A 14,961-nucleotide genomic window follows, 5' to 3' on the forward strand; every position below is an offset into this window, starting at 1 on the left:
CTGAATGAGTCCAGCAATGAGGGTCTGGGCGGCTGCCTGCACCCTTGAAATCAGAAGACACACTGAGATGATGAGTGTGTACATGAGCGCACACACACACAAGTGCGCGTCCAGCAAAGACCACAGGCCTTCATGTCCAAGCGACTCAGTGCGGCCTGCCTCTCCTTCCTTCTAAAGCACTTCTTCATTCCCGGTGTCAGAGCAGTTACTGACTGCTCCAGCTTTGCTTTTGAGCCCAGCAGAGATGGCCTGGCAGGCCTCCTCCCAGCTTTGAGAGCTCTGTAGGAACTCCTTACTGGCTGGGGCAGACCTTGCTAGAGGCCTTCCCTCTCTTGCTTGACCGTTGTCCTTTGCTATGGACTGCTGCATCCCTGTTCCACATGGTCCACTTGCAAAGAGGATCCCAGTGAGGAGAAACTTAAAACCCTGGGTCAGGTTCTCATCAGGACCAGCAAGGTTTAGAATCAGAGCATTAGGGGAAGACCTTGAAATTCCTGTCATTGTCATGGTCTGGCTTCCTGTGGCTCCTCCAGGTCTCAGATGTTTGGGATGGGCAGTTAGGTGTTTCTCTCTCTCCTACCGCAGCTCCACGCCAGTCCCTCTGTCCCTACAATAAGAAGTGTGCCATCTCCACCACCCTAACTATATGGCCTGCCCGCAGTCCTTGTGTAGTAATGGGGCACGAACAGGGTGGAATGGGTGGAGTTAAGGTAGGCAGAGAAGGAGTTTGTCCAGAGGTAGAAAAGAACCTTATTAGGCCAGAGGAGACAGCCACCTGAGGACCAGCCTCGTGTGCTCCCTCTCCTTCCCTAGAAAGAGAGGAGGTTGGACCTCAGAAGTGGCTACAGGCCATGTTCCCCACCAGCACACACACCCACACACGCACAGACACATCACACCGCCACTCCACCCTCATCATACACACACACCCCCGCCGACTCATGGATAACGGGTCCCCATACTATGTTCTCCACCTGGACCCGGAAATCCTGCCATTTACCAGGCTTGGACCCACATTTCCTTGGAAGCTGGCCTGCAGGAGGGAAGCTTCCCCCTTCTGGACCTTGCTCACAGCACAGCCTTCCCCCGGCATCTCCAGGGCCCCGGCCAGCCTCAGTTCACTCCAGCCAGACCCTGATGTCACTAAACTCACTTCCTGGGGGCCTCCCTCTCTTGAGGGCTAGAGGGGCAGATCCTGGAGCAGCTCTCCTCTCCAGCTGCCTTCTCTGGAGCCCCTTAGAGCGCCTCCACCTCAGCTAGCCAGCAGAGTTGAAGGTGTATTCGGTCAGCACTGTGGAACTTCAGCCTGGCATACACAGTAACCTGAGCAAAACTGGCATCAGTTCATCTGCCAGACAGCTGAGGGATTCAGCAGAGTCTTTGTGGCCTTAAGCAGGTTCATGAAATTAAAAAGAATTAAAGAAAGAAAGAGGAAATTAAAACTGTATGACCCACAGGTCAGAAAATAGGAGACTTCCTTTTTTATAGTGGAAGGATTTTATTTTCTTCAAACTTACCAAAAGGGATTCATTTGGTCTTCTTGGACCATTTTAGATGTATGTTTAATTTGTTTGTTTGTTTTGTTTTGTTTTTTTGAGTTTTTGGCCGGGGCTGGGTTTGAACCTACCACCTCTGGCATATGGGGCCGTGCCCTACTCCTTTGAGCCACAGGCACTGCCCGATGTATATTTAATTTTTTAAAAATCAACCTCCATTTTAAAGGGCAGTAAGTAAAGTAGATATTATGGAGTTAACCCAATTCCTTTTCTGTTGTTGGGAGAGCTAGTTATTCAACGTTTCCCAACACCACTAGCTGAACCTATCTATGTATGAGTGAGGTGTGCTAAACAATGGGCTTCCGTGTTGGGGGTGAGGAGAGCGAGTTTTGAGTTGTCTCTGTGTTTTGTTCATACTTTGATAAAGCTGCCATCAATCCTGACTGCGATGTCGCACGAGGTACCTACTGGGAGGTGTTAGAGCAACTGCCTCACCTCTGGTGCACCAGCGTACCTAACAGAGGCAAACACTTGGTGTCACTCTGTTTGTCCTATGAGCCACATAGAGAAGTAGGGTTGTGGGAAGAAACAGATGGACTGAGAGGTTGCCATGGGCAAGGGTGACTTGCTGGAAACTCTCTCCCACGTTGCACTGTATTTCCTTGGCTATCTCTGGGCAGTAGGCTGACCTTGGCATGGGTGTGTTAGGCTGTCCTTCTAAAGCCCTGGGCTACACTGCAAGGCTGACACTTTACCTCTAGTTGGAAAATGAGAAAACTGATTCCCAACAACAGAAAAGGAAATGGGTTAACTCCATAATATCTACTTTACTTACTGCCCTTTAAAATGGAGGTTGAGATTTGCTTTCCATCAGGGGTGCCCTATAAGGCAGGTGTTAGTTCAGTCCTCCATGATAGCCACTCATCCGTTGGTCTAATTAGATCACTTACATGATTTGCAAATCCAGCTCTAAAATAACCGGCTGAATTGCTTTCCTGCCAATATCTTTATGCCCTGGCCTCCGTGACCCCTCCATTGTCCCATCTGGTAAAACTCCAATTCATGGTCAGCCCAACCCTCCTCTTACAGGGTTACTAAAGAAAAATCACAAGTTGTTCAGACAGCGCCTCTATGAATTTACGGCGTCTGCTCTCCACTGAACCCTGCTCTGTGTTTTCCTAGTGTTCCCTTCTCCGTCCTCACACTCATCTTTGGCAGCAGGAACCAGCACGCAGAGCGCGGTCGCTCACAGAGACGAGCGAATTCCCCTGCACTCAGCCTAGGGCTGTCTGAGTTTCCTGCGGCCCCTGCTCACTGCCACTGTTTCTGGCCTGTTTCCTTTCTCTTGAAGATTCCCCACATCTCTGGTCCTCCAAGAGCTTGTATTTATTTCTGAGATTTTTTTCCCTATTGTTGCTGTTTATTTCATGTGGTACCTGGGCTAAGTTTGACATCTTGAAATTGGTCCCTTTCCTTCTTCACGGGTACTATTCCAGCCTGCCATGTCCTCCTCAGATCTCTTACTCCACGTCTTGTCTGTCATTCTCAGAAAGAAAATTCAGGTCATCATTCAAGAAATCTCTGGACTTCCTGCTCCCCAGATGCTAAACACCCCTGCATCAACTTTCCCCTCTCCTCCCGCTGGAGAGGGAAACAGTCCCAGTGCCTGCCCCCGAGTGCCCAGCCCCCACTGTTCTCCCCAGATGGGACGGGACGTATGGGCTACCTCAGCCCGGGCTCTGTCCTCCACGCCCTGCGCGCCTGAAGTGCTCTGCCTGTGGCTCCCCTTTCTCCAGCTGCTCCTCCGTCTTCTCTGGGCTTCCCTCTTCTCTTCTTCAATGTGTCTCTCAAGGCCCTGTCTTGACCTTCGCCTCTTCTCCCTCTCAGTACATGGCAAGCTTTCCTACCTTGGCTTTAATTATGATCCACAAATTGTTGATTTCCATAAAACCCCTCTCTCCAGAACACCTACCCAGTTATCTACCGACATACCCACATCTCTAACCTTTTCCCTATCCTGGCTCAGCCCCGTCTCACTGTGTACAAAGCCCTTCATGACCAGCCGCTGCCCTCTCCGGACTCATCCCTTGCCGCTCCGGGTGAGCGCCCACCAAGCTGAACTCCCCCAAGGTCCCTAAGTGCACACGTGCTCTCTGCCCGCCAGGCCTCTGCACATACTTTTCCCTTTGCCTGGAATGCTGTCTTCCAAAGCCCCCCTTTCTCTCTGTTACCCCCCTCAAAATAACTTGACTAATTCCTGCTTAGCAGACATTCCTTTCAATATTGCCTTTTCTAGAAAAATAGAATTTTCAAAATAAACAAAACATTGACTTATTCCAACTGTTTTGTGTCTAGGTAAAGATATAACTTAATACCAAAAAAAAAGGTTTTTTAATAAACACCTGGGTACACATTAAGTACATTTTCTCTTTAGACTTTAACTCTTTCAGACATTATTTAACTAAACCTTGTCTTTCCTTTTTTGCTGTTTCATATCTGATGTCAGAAGCCCAGGCCTTACACATAGGTCCTGATCCTTAAAAGTATTCCTGACACATTTTTGTTTCCAGAAGCCTCCTTTTGCTGCCGTTGACTCTTAAGAGCTCACTAAGTCAGCTCTTAAATACCAGAGGGACTGTCTTTTCCCCAGGACTGTTGTTTTCTGCAGCTATGGGCTTACTGTTTGATTCTCCTTTCAAATACAGTAGCTGTTAGGTAGGAATGAGCCTTCCTCTCTGTCTAGCATCTCTTTAACAATCTCTGTTCTATTACAGAAGCACTTCTTCTCAGGATTACTCTGTAGACTCAATCTTTGCCTCTTACTTTCCATCATATATATTTTTTACTTCCTGACCGAGTTCACCCAAACATACACCCTTCATAGGACGATGTTATAGGCAATGCTAGAAAAGTATTCTAGTACTTTTGGTTTTATTTCATTTTTTAAAAATGCAATTGTGGCCCACTAAACTGATTTCATAATACATTGGTGAATTGCAATCTACAGTTTAAAACCAAGCACTCTAGAGTCTGCTAAATCCTCTGAGTTTTCCTCTTTGTATATTAATTACTCAGCAGAAAAGGCTTTAAGATTATTTTTAACTAAAGCTCTTCCAGAGATTTTTGTCAGAAGCTACTTTTACTTAATGAAAAGACTGTACCTTTCTTTCCCCTTTCATTTTAGAAAAGTACATTTTGAACATTAGACACAGTTTTTAAAAGGTCACAGGAATGTTTTAGTGAGTTAATTAACAGATTATCTGTCGAATTCCCTGTTTTGCAAAAGACGACCTAAAAGCACTATGTGTGCACCCACACCCACATACGTGCACACACTAATAGCATCTTTCATTTTAGGATTTTAGGACTGTAGAAATTAAGCTCTCAGTAAATGAACTGTTATTATTGGAGTTGATCAGACATACACCATACACTTGTGGTCCCCAACCTCACACCATAGACCAGTACCAGTCCATGGCCTGTTAGGAACCAGGCTGCACAGCAGGAGATGAATGGCAGGTGAACACAACAGGCTTCGTCTGTATTTACAGCCGCTCCCTATCGCTCACATCACCAGGACAGCATGAGATTCTCATCTGAGCATGAATCCTACTGTGAACTGCACATGTAAGGGACCTGGGTTGTGCACTCCTTATGAAAATCTAATGCTCCCCCCACCCAATCTATGGAAAAATTGTCTTCCATGAAACCAGTCCCTGGTTAAAAAGGTTGAGGACCACTGCCCTACACCAGATAACTCAGTGTGTTGGACCTCCATCCTGCCTCTAGAATTAGCTTTTTTGGTGGACCTTGGAACATTGCTTGTCCCAGTACTGAGGCCTGGGAATTTTTCATGCTAAATCTGCATTTCAGATAAGGTGCTGTATTTGCCCCCTCCCATCACAGGGTGACAGATCATCAGGTGACAATAATAGGTGACAGCATGTTCAGTTAATTCTCTCATCTTTAAGACATCCAGATTCTCTGATCAACCCGATATGCAAAGCAGATAATTGATTTATCAGAGTTCACCATAATAGCTAGTACATCACATTGGACTTTGCAGACGTGTCAGAAGACATGACAGTTGTTACAATTTCCTGCATCAGACAGATAAAAAAACCTACAACTCAGAGACTTACCTAGTCCAGCCCCACAGGTAGTCAGATGTATCCTGGTAACCTGATTTCTTGCCAGTCCTTGGAACTAAGAATTGGCATTGTCACCCCCAGAAAGCTGGAGAAGTGATTCTCACATGTGCATTGTTTGGTCTGTCAAGTCCCTTTCTCAATCCTGAGATTTTTCAACTTTAGATAAAGGTGAGCCTCCTCTGGGGGTCCTGGTTAGCCACCCTGTTCCTATCCTAAGCAAACCCTCAGGTCTTATAGGTGGAAAATGCTGCTTTCACAGGCCAATGTACAGGCTCTTGGCCCATGGGTCATATTCCCTGCCCACTCTACTTAGATCATCCCATGGAATCTTCCCTTCTCTTCCTACAGCCTTCCTTCAAGCAAAAAATGGCTCATGCCAACACCCCAGGAAGAGTTACAGTCTTGGTCTTCTGAGAGTGAGAATATCCCTCCTCCTTTGGGCTTCTCTGGTTAATATCCTTCATCACTTACTCCTCCTAAAATTGCCCCCTCTGCAGTGTCAGGGAGTGCTCCTTGGCAAACATTGTCATTCAAGCAACTTAGCCAGGCACCTAAGACCTTTACCTAACTGGCCTTGATTTCTCCTTCTCCTATAGCATTTGTACAAGTGCTTTGGCCAGGCATGGTGGCTTACGCCCGTGTAATCCTAGCACTTTGGGCAATAGCAAGAATCCCCTCTACAAAAAATAAAAAAAAATTAGCTGGATGTGATGGTGGGTACCTGTAGTCACACCTACTTGGGAGGCTGAGGCAGGAGGATTGCTTGTGAGCCCAGGAGTCTGAGGTTGCAGTGAGCTATAATGACACTTCTGCACTCAAGCGTGGGTGACAGAGCAAAACGCTGTTTCAAAAAAAAAAATGCTTTTAGTGTCTTCTTTCAGCGACCTCCTCAGTGGCCACTGTGCTCCTTCTGTGGTTGCAACAGGCAGGCTTTCTGCGGCCATCTGCTAGTTTCTTCCCATAGCAGGCCAGAAAAAAATAAGTAACTCGCGGTCCCTACCCTCACAGAGATTCCAGCCCTGAGGAGGCAACAGAGCTGAGCTGCACATCTGTTCCATTCTGGCTCCAATCCTCAGATTCCTATGAGGGCTGGACCAACAGAGGTCAGGTTAGAGCCCCTCACCATAGGGTCTGGTCTTTTCCAGGATGTGAAGATAAAACTAAGAACTAATAGATGCCCTAACTGCTTAGGGTAGGAGAAGCAAGTAAGCCTCCACAGGCACAGTGCCACCTGGATTTAGAGTCCTGTCCCACCGACAGGTCACAGGCATCCTTGCTCAGGGTGGGAGGCAACAGCTGCCGTTGGTGAGACTGTGGGATAGTGGGTGGCTGTGGCAGGGGTGGCGTTGTCGGTACTGCTATTTTTGTCTCAGTTCAGTGTCCCATCGCCTATTCCTAGCTATTTTCCACTGGCAAGAAAGGCCGAATGGGAGGGTCCTTTCAGTTCCCAGCACCAAGTTGCTGCCACTGGGAAGAATGTTTGTTTTTCCTTTCTGGCTGGATTTGGAAGTCCTCCTCCAGAATGGGGAAACCTGTGACCCTGAGCAAGTGCCTTTCCCTCTCAGGGTATAATTTCTTCCTCTCTAACATGGTGGGAGAGGGAAGCCAGTAAGTGTAGTAAACATTCACCTGCTCTGCCGTGACGTCCTGGCCACTGCTCTGCCACACTGAGCATCAGGTATCATCTCATTGGCTCCTCTCAACACCAACAGTGGCCACCCCCTCCTAAGGGCTGTGGGTTTCCAACTCTGCTCAGCACAGAAATGTTGTCTAACCATCACAGCGCCACCAGGTAGAGGTTCCTCTCTCCAGTTTACAACGGAGGAAATGAAAGACTTGAAGTGAGAGCATAACTAAGACATGGGATTAAATAAGACACTGAGAAGAGTTTCCAGTTCTTCAGATCCCGCCACTCTCAACTGGTCAGAGGATGGGCGCAATGTCACTTATTTCCTGGATTCAAAATAAGGGGGGATCTGATTAGAGGAAGGGTCTCCCTTTCGGGGCCTGTCTCACTTCCCTGCTGAGAGAGTGCCCAGGGCCAGCACGTTTACCACCCAGGCGCCTGTTTCTAGTCTCTCTGGGCCTTCCCCACCTGCCGCTCCTGCCTGATCTCCCACTTCCTTCCATAGTAAGCCCCTCTCCATATGTCACTACCTTTATGCAAACATATGACCCCAGCCTCCCAACACGTGTCCTTTTCACCTGGCTCTATTGGCATCATCCTGAAAGGGACCACCCCCCTCCCTCTCTCCCCTGACCAACAGAGGTCAGGTTAGATCGCCTCCCCATAGGGTGTGGTCTCTCCAGGATGTGAAGATAAAACTAACAACTAATAGATGCCCTAATTAGACCAAGCTTACTTTAGACCAAGCTTACTTTAGACCAAGCTCGAATCTCTTCTCCTTTGCGACGCTTTTCCTGACCGTGCAGCCAAATGCACACATTCTCTCTCTCTCTCTCTCTCCCTCCCCCTCAACGTCTGCATCACCTACTCACTGGATACTTGGCCCTGGGCAAGTAGTGTATGTTATCTTTTCCACTAGCAATGGCCAATTCCCTTCTGTCGGCCAGGAGGGGAAAGGCCAGCTCTGGTAGTCCCTTCAGCCCCTCCTTCACCTATGCTGCCAGGAGCGTGTTCAATTCCAGTTCCTTGGACCAAGTCTGATTCACCTTTGTTACCTCTTAACTACCAGCCTTCTCCCTGCCTAGCATCCTGTACTGGAGTGGGAGCTAAGCTGACCTTCAGTTAGTGTTTGTTGAATGACTGGATGGGTTTTTGTGGCCTCTGAGAGGTAAATGAAAGCCAGCCGAAGCAATGGGAATAATTATCATGCTTCAAAGACACACTTGTTAGTTTCTGGCCAGACCTCAAATCTGATTCTAGGTAGATTGTTTTCTCTCTTCCACTCTCTCCCTCTCCTCCCCATGCTGCCTTCTTCTTCCCTAAGGTGACTGGAGGCCCCAGCCAGAACTGTAGTGGGAGTTAGGGCTGAGAAGTTTCTCTTTATATTTTTTAGTTGCCTAAAGTCTACTTTCAGCTCTTTCAACAAGGCACACTGATTGCTGTCAATCGGGAGGAAGGGCCAGTGTGACCTCATTGGTGACCTTTCAGAGTCCCCTTTCTAGGTGTTGCCCCAACATGGAAGCAGGAGTTACTGTGGAACATGTGCAGTCTTGGACAAAGGGGTTGGAGGAGGGCGGGCTGTTGGACCCCAGAACAAGGGCCCTCCTCTAGAAGCGTTAACATAAGTAAATGATTAACAAGAGGGAGGATTTCTCTCTGTTCCTCCTTCTCTGCCAGAGTGTTCACCTCTAACCATTGACCTTGGTGAGGTATGAGATCTGAACAAAGTTGAGCATGTCATGGATGGTTAAATGCCCAACTTTCCCTTGTGCCCCCACCTCGGCCCCTCTGCTGTCCCAGAAGATGGTCTGAGGTATGCAGACCACCCCCTAGAGGCAGTACACACGCACTATCAGAAAAGGAAAGTTGAAAATGACCCTCTGACCCTTCGGAAGTCCAGAGCCCACACTCCTAGAAGGAATAGAAAGTGCTGTGCTGAGCAAGCCAGGCCAGGCCGATCTGATTGATGTTAAAGGAAGGGGATATTTTAGAGCAGTTTTCCAACCTCTGACTTTTGGTTATTTCTCCCTGCCCACTTCTCTTTCTACCCCACTCATGCCCCCAGCAACCTTCAGGCCCACTGCACAAGGCATTTTTTAATTAGCTGGCAGAGTCCCCCAGCACAGGCTTCACAGGCCTCCCTTCATTCCGTCCGTGTATGTTTTATTTAGTGTAACTCCATTGGCGGCAGCTCTGCCCCTCTGTGTGCTTAATTGAGTTTAGGGAGAATTACCATCTAGTTGCTTCATTTGTTCAGGATCACTTTTCCATTCTGTACCCCCCAATTTATTTTACTGGAATGTTCTCATTGTCTCCAGGCTCCAGTTGGCCAGCACCCATGTGCCACCTCCACTTTGATGTGTGCTGGCTTTAGGGGTGGTTGGGGAAGTGTGGGCTAAGCCTGCCAGGGCCCTGCCTCCATCCAGGCCTGGGCTGAGTCCTAGGAAGGCTTGGAGTTTCTTTGGTTTCATACTTTACTCATCCCCATGCCACTGAGAGCTGAATATGAGCACGTAGTTAATGCATTTGAGCACATCTCCATGATCCTTCCCTAAGCAGCCCAGCCACCCACTACCAAGCCCTTTGAACTTCAGCCCGGTTTCTAAATCCATGGAACCTGAGAAGAGGAAGAAACCTGAGGGGCTACCCAAGATACTGGCTTTATATCCATATCTTTCCCTACCCCCAGCCCCAGGCAGTGGGCAGGAATACAGGATCTCAGTGGGCTGGACTGGGGAGGAGGAATAGAGCAAAAGATGATGCCTGTTCAGGTTAGTGAGAAATCTGTGAACGCCTAGATGTGCTGTGCCCTGGAACAAACCATCCACACCCCCTGCAAAGCTCTCAGTGGTCAAACCAGATTTTGGTATCTGTTCACTTTGATCTCAGTTCATGCTGCTCTCTTAAAGGTCCATTTTGTGATCCTCTTTAAAGAAATATTTTATTTTCAATTCAGACACAGCCCTTGATATAGCAGTAAAAAACTTCACCCCTGAGGGACACATGGCTATGAAGTGTTTGGGTATGTAACTTCCTGTCTTTGCCTACGGGGAAGGCTTTACCCCACTGCCCTTCTCATCTCTCATGAGAGTGCCCTCCCACCCCTGGTGCCCAGGCTTAAGAGGCACTGGACTGAGGGCAAGAGGTCAGCTCAGACAGGAGGTCCCTTTGACAGGGCACTGGTTGAGATAGGGAGTGGTTGCCATCCTTCACCCGACAAGAGTTTCTTTGAGAATACCACTCCCTGCCCCCCACTTTGAAGATGGAAGTCAAATTTTCGGACTCTGCTGTGCAGAGCAGAGAGGTCACTAGGCTCTAATGCATTTACCATTGACTGCCCCTCTTGTAGTGCGTCTATTAGTGAGTAATTTGATTTGTACCTATTCATTTGCAGTCCCTGCAGGAGCCTGGAGCTGGCCCCTAGTATAATTGGTGCTGTCTCTATTTTTACATCATTAGATTAGCTCCGACTCCTGGCCACTTGTTGTCTGCGCTTGTCTGTCCATTTATACAACCTAATGTAACACAAAATTCATTACTGATCACATTACTTTCAACTCTGAAGCCAGCCTTGTGATAAACATTTGGTTAACCCCTTCTTACCCAGGGGAGGGCTGACAGAACAAATGCACTTCCACCCGACAGGCAAATCAATATCTTAATACACCAAAGTGGAATTGCATTTCTAGATTTGTTATTCCTCCTGGAGGAGCAAATGGAAAGACTCGTCTGAGCTAGCTGAATTGAATAATGAATAGAGCCCCGGCACCAGCAGCCAGTCTGTGAGCACAGCACAAAGGCAAACGCAGCATCAGTCCAGCCTTTTTCATCCGGACAGGCGGCAGCGTCACCACAATTAATTGAGATGGTGGGGCTCTCCCAGCTATAGTGTGTGCAGCAGCCAAGAGCACAGGTTGGGACCCCAAGGGGGCAACAGATACCTTGCCCCAACACAATCCTTCTGCCAGGCTTGGCCTAGGACAACTGGACCGAGAACTGAGGTGGGTCCCTTCATCACTGATGTAAAGGCTACCAGACACGTGGAGCTGGAACTGAATGCCACCAAGGAATAAAATCTATTACAAAGGTCAAGTTTACCACTTGGAAACATACAAAAAAAAAAGGACAAAAAAAAACCCTATTCTTCCTTAGGACCAGGTCAATGATACTAGGATTGGTTGGTTCACACCACCTCATGTGTGCATGTGCCTGTCCCCAGGGTGATCATTCTTTGGGGTATGTGGTTGGAGCTCTCTGGTAGGAATGTTTATGAGCAGCATGTGGGACTCTTAACACAGGAGCTGGCCTAGAGTCTTAAAGGGACCTCAGCACAGCGCTTTTTAATCCAGAAGATTCTCTCCTACCCCTGCCCTGGTCTTCCCCTCCCCAACCCCCATTTGTCTCTGGGTAGCATCCCCACCCCTATTAAGTTATTGCTTGCGGAATAGTTTGTTTCTAAAGGAAAAATACTCCCACTTATTAAGAGGCTCTTGAAAAGCCGGTACTACAATGATTAGAAAAATAGCCATAAAGGAAGTAGAATGGAACCCATGACCATTGAAATCATGAATCCCTGAGTAAGGAGAAGCCATAAACTGAAGATACTCATGTGGAAAAGAGAGCTGGGGCATGCAGCCCAGTGAGGGAACATTCTGCTTGGATTTGGGGAAGTCCTGAGCAGGAGGCTGAGGAGAAGTACCCAGGCCTGGGATTAATGGGTCTCCTTTCAATGGAGTGGGACACCCCCCCCCACTCACACTTGGGCCCTGCTGTCCCTTAGCATGTTCAGAGCCCTTATAGGCCCGAAATGACAAGCAATCCTGTGAGACATGGAGGTCTAGAAATCCCTTGAGAGGGCTCAGATGCCACTCCTGACCTTGTCTGTTAGACTCACCCCGCCATCATTTCTCCCATCTCTCTTCCTTCAAGTATGAGGGAGGGGCACCTCCTTGCAGCCTCCCAAGGCCCCAAGGTGAGAGGGAAGAGGTACTATAGGGTTAGGCCAGGGCTCCTTGTCCTGAAGATTCCAGAATCCTAACTCTGAGGCACTTCCTACATGAGGAGCTGTGACGAGGGGATTCTCTTAGCAGGGTACTACGGGACATCCTCATGTCTCATCAGCAGAAGGACATTGGTGTGTCACTGAAGTGAGCCTGGGCACAGTGGCTGTCTCCTCCGAGATGGGGGAAGCCCTCTCAGGAGGAGTGGACCCTAACATCCCCACCCCCACCAGCCCCCAGTATATGGACCTACTCAGCTGCAAGCAGGCTTTGGTCTCTGCTGTTATTCCCCTCAGGTGGGTGACTAGGACAGCTGGGGGGCTCTCCATATCCCATGCTGGCCCCTGCCCCATAAGCTCTTGAAAACAGATAAGAGCACAGCCCTTGGCCTTCACAGAATAGGACAGACCAATGGGAGGGAGGAGGGTAAGTCTGCTGGGAGAGTGAGGGATGGAGATTTCTTAACCTTGACTAAAAGGGGGGAAAGCCACATCTTTCCAAACTCTTCCGCTGCATCGTAGAGAATTTAATTACGTTTGGACATTTGAATGAGAACCAGATGTGACTCTGGTCTACAGGCCAGCAGCATTCAAAGAACAGCAACTCTCCTGTGGTCTGCCGGGCCCTATGCTATCTGGAGGATAGCTGGTGGAGACCCTTGCCTGGGTGCTGGGGTGGGGTCTTTCAAGCTTCAAGGCTGGACTTTAGCAGACAGGCAGGTCCAGGCCAGCTGCCCAGTGCCTGGTGCCAAGGGAGATTTTCCAAGTCCTGTCTCCTCGCCACAGCTGTGCAGGGTAGGCCTATTTGCCAGTGCCTGAGATTCCTCCTGGCCCCTCATTTGCACCCCCACGCAGCACCAGGCTGGTATTCTCTACCACCAAAGGGACATCTGCTGTGCTGCTCAGCTCTGAGTCACCCTTAAATGGCATCTGCCGGCTTTGCCCCCTGTGTGTACTGTGCACCTGGAGCTAGAAAGGGCATTTCGGCACTCCCACCCCCAGGTGAGGAATGCTTCCCCAGGGGCCTCTGCCTGAGGAGTCTCTTACGTGCGTTCAGGGCAGGTTCTGCTTCTTGAAGCCCCTTGTCCTTTTCTCTTTAGAGACTTGCACACCCTGTGAGGTCACTAGAGCAGACCCTCCCCTCCTGTTCCACAGACGCTCAGGCAGATGAGGAGTGAAGTCACTGGCCCAGTCATTCGGCACATCTGTGACAGAACTGGAGCTGGAGCAGAGTCTCTGCCTCCTGTCCGCCCCTCCTCTGGCTGTCCACAGGGAGTGTGGGCCAGGGCTTCTCCTATATCTGGTGGACCATAAGCCTGGCTTCAGCCAGAGTTACCAAGTACCTCCAAATAAGGGACCCGGGAGCTGGGTCAGCTCAGCCTTTTCTGTCCCTGTGAATAGTGTATGTATATACTCTGCCTTGGTTGGGATTTCCGGTTTCAGTAGTGGGCACTAAGAGGGCCATTGGACGTGGGATACTGGCTGAGGCATTCTGGTTGGGTGACCCTGCTGCCTTCTCCGAAGCCAGGACCAAGCGGCCTCGGTAGCATAGCTTTCCTGGGAGTGAGGTGTGGCAGTCTTTCTGGGGGGAAGGCCCCAGACCCCAGCCAGCCCAGCATGCCCTCTGGCTCCGACTGTGTACTGCCATTGCTCTCAGCACCTCTACAGTTCTCTAGGGCACACAGTCATCTCTAGCTGAGAGACAGGCATGGTGACCATGGGGCAGGGCTCTGAGACAGGCTTTCCCTCCTGAGTTCCCACTCCTCAGGCCTCTCCCCTCTCCAGCATTCCAGCACACATCCCCAGTCATCAAGCCTCTGTCTCCACTGAGCCCACGAGAGTTCTGGGAGCTAGCCTGCCTCTAAGCCCCACCTCATGATGTGAGCACCGTGCTGGGCTGCTCTCATGAAAAGGGCTTCCAGAGGCTGAGAACCTTTTCTCTTTGGCTATGGTAGGAAAAGCGACATGCCGCTTTTTTGGTGGAAACTCAGGTACAGGAAGGGCTTCTGCTTGTCTGCCTTAGCCTCCTCAGCAGTAACCCTTTCCTGGTGTTGGTCACAGCTGTCACCTTCTAGGCCAGTGGATGCCCAGGAGGACCTCAGGTCTCCCGGCAAATGCTGCTGAGGCTATTGGGTACCTGTGCCTGGTCACAGGGCCAAGGCAGCAGCTGTAGTTGTCCTGAGCCAGGAGCTCCAGAGCTTTGCCTCCCGTATTTGGGGTTCGGAGTAGAGGGTGAGCTTTGCGCTCTTGGCCTCGTTGTGCAACATTCTGGGTCTCAGGAGTCAGGAACAAAAGCTAGGCGAGGAATGGCTGCCCAGACCTCAGCACTCAGACTGATGGCAGAGCTCTCAGCAACATGGCTGCATGGGCTAAGGCACCAGAGTATGTGATGCAGTGGGCCAGGGGGTCTGCTCAAGCTTAGGTGTTAAGCCCCAGAGATAACAACAGGCCAGAGTTAGCCCTGCTTTCATCTGCTGCCTGGTTCCAGCAGCCCAAACCAGGATGCCTGTTATCAGAACAAGGAAGAGGCTTTCATCCTCAGCCCCTCAGCTCACAGGAGCTGTCCTCCCTCTTGCTGGGGAAGGGCATAGAACCCTTGCTGGCAAAAATAAAATAAAATAAAAGGGGGAGGAGAATCCCTTCACTATCCCCAAGACCAAGCCCTGCCTCAGTCTTCCCACCATCTCA

General features: G+C 49.6%; 1 protein-coding gene across 9 annotated transcripts in view; it reads left to right on the forward strand.

Moving 5' to 3' along the window:
• The window catches only part of BCAS3 (BCAS3 microtubule associated cell migration factor), a 657,493-nt gene that overhangs the window by 635,173 nt on the left and 7,359 nt on the right, over positions 1–14,961 (forward strand). The window lies entirely within an intron of this gene.

The sequence above is a fragment of the Nycticebus coucang genome, chromosome 18 (assembly GCF_027406575.1).
Source record: "Nycticebus coucang isolate mNycCou1 chromosome 18, mNycCou1.pri, whole genome shotgun sequence".
NCBI lineage: Eukaryota > Metazoa > Chordata > Mammalia > Primates > Lorisidae > Nycticebus > Nycticebus coucang.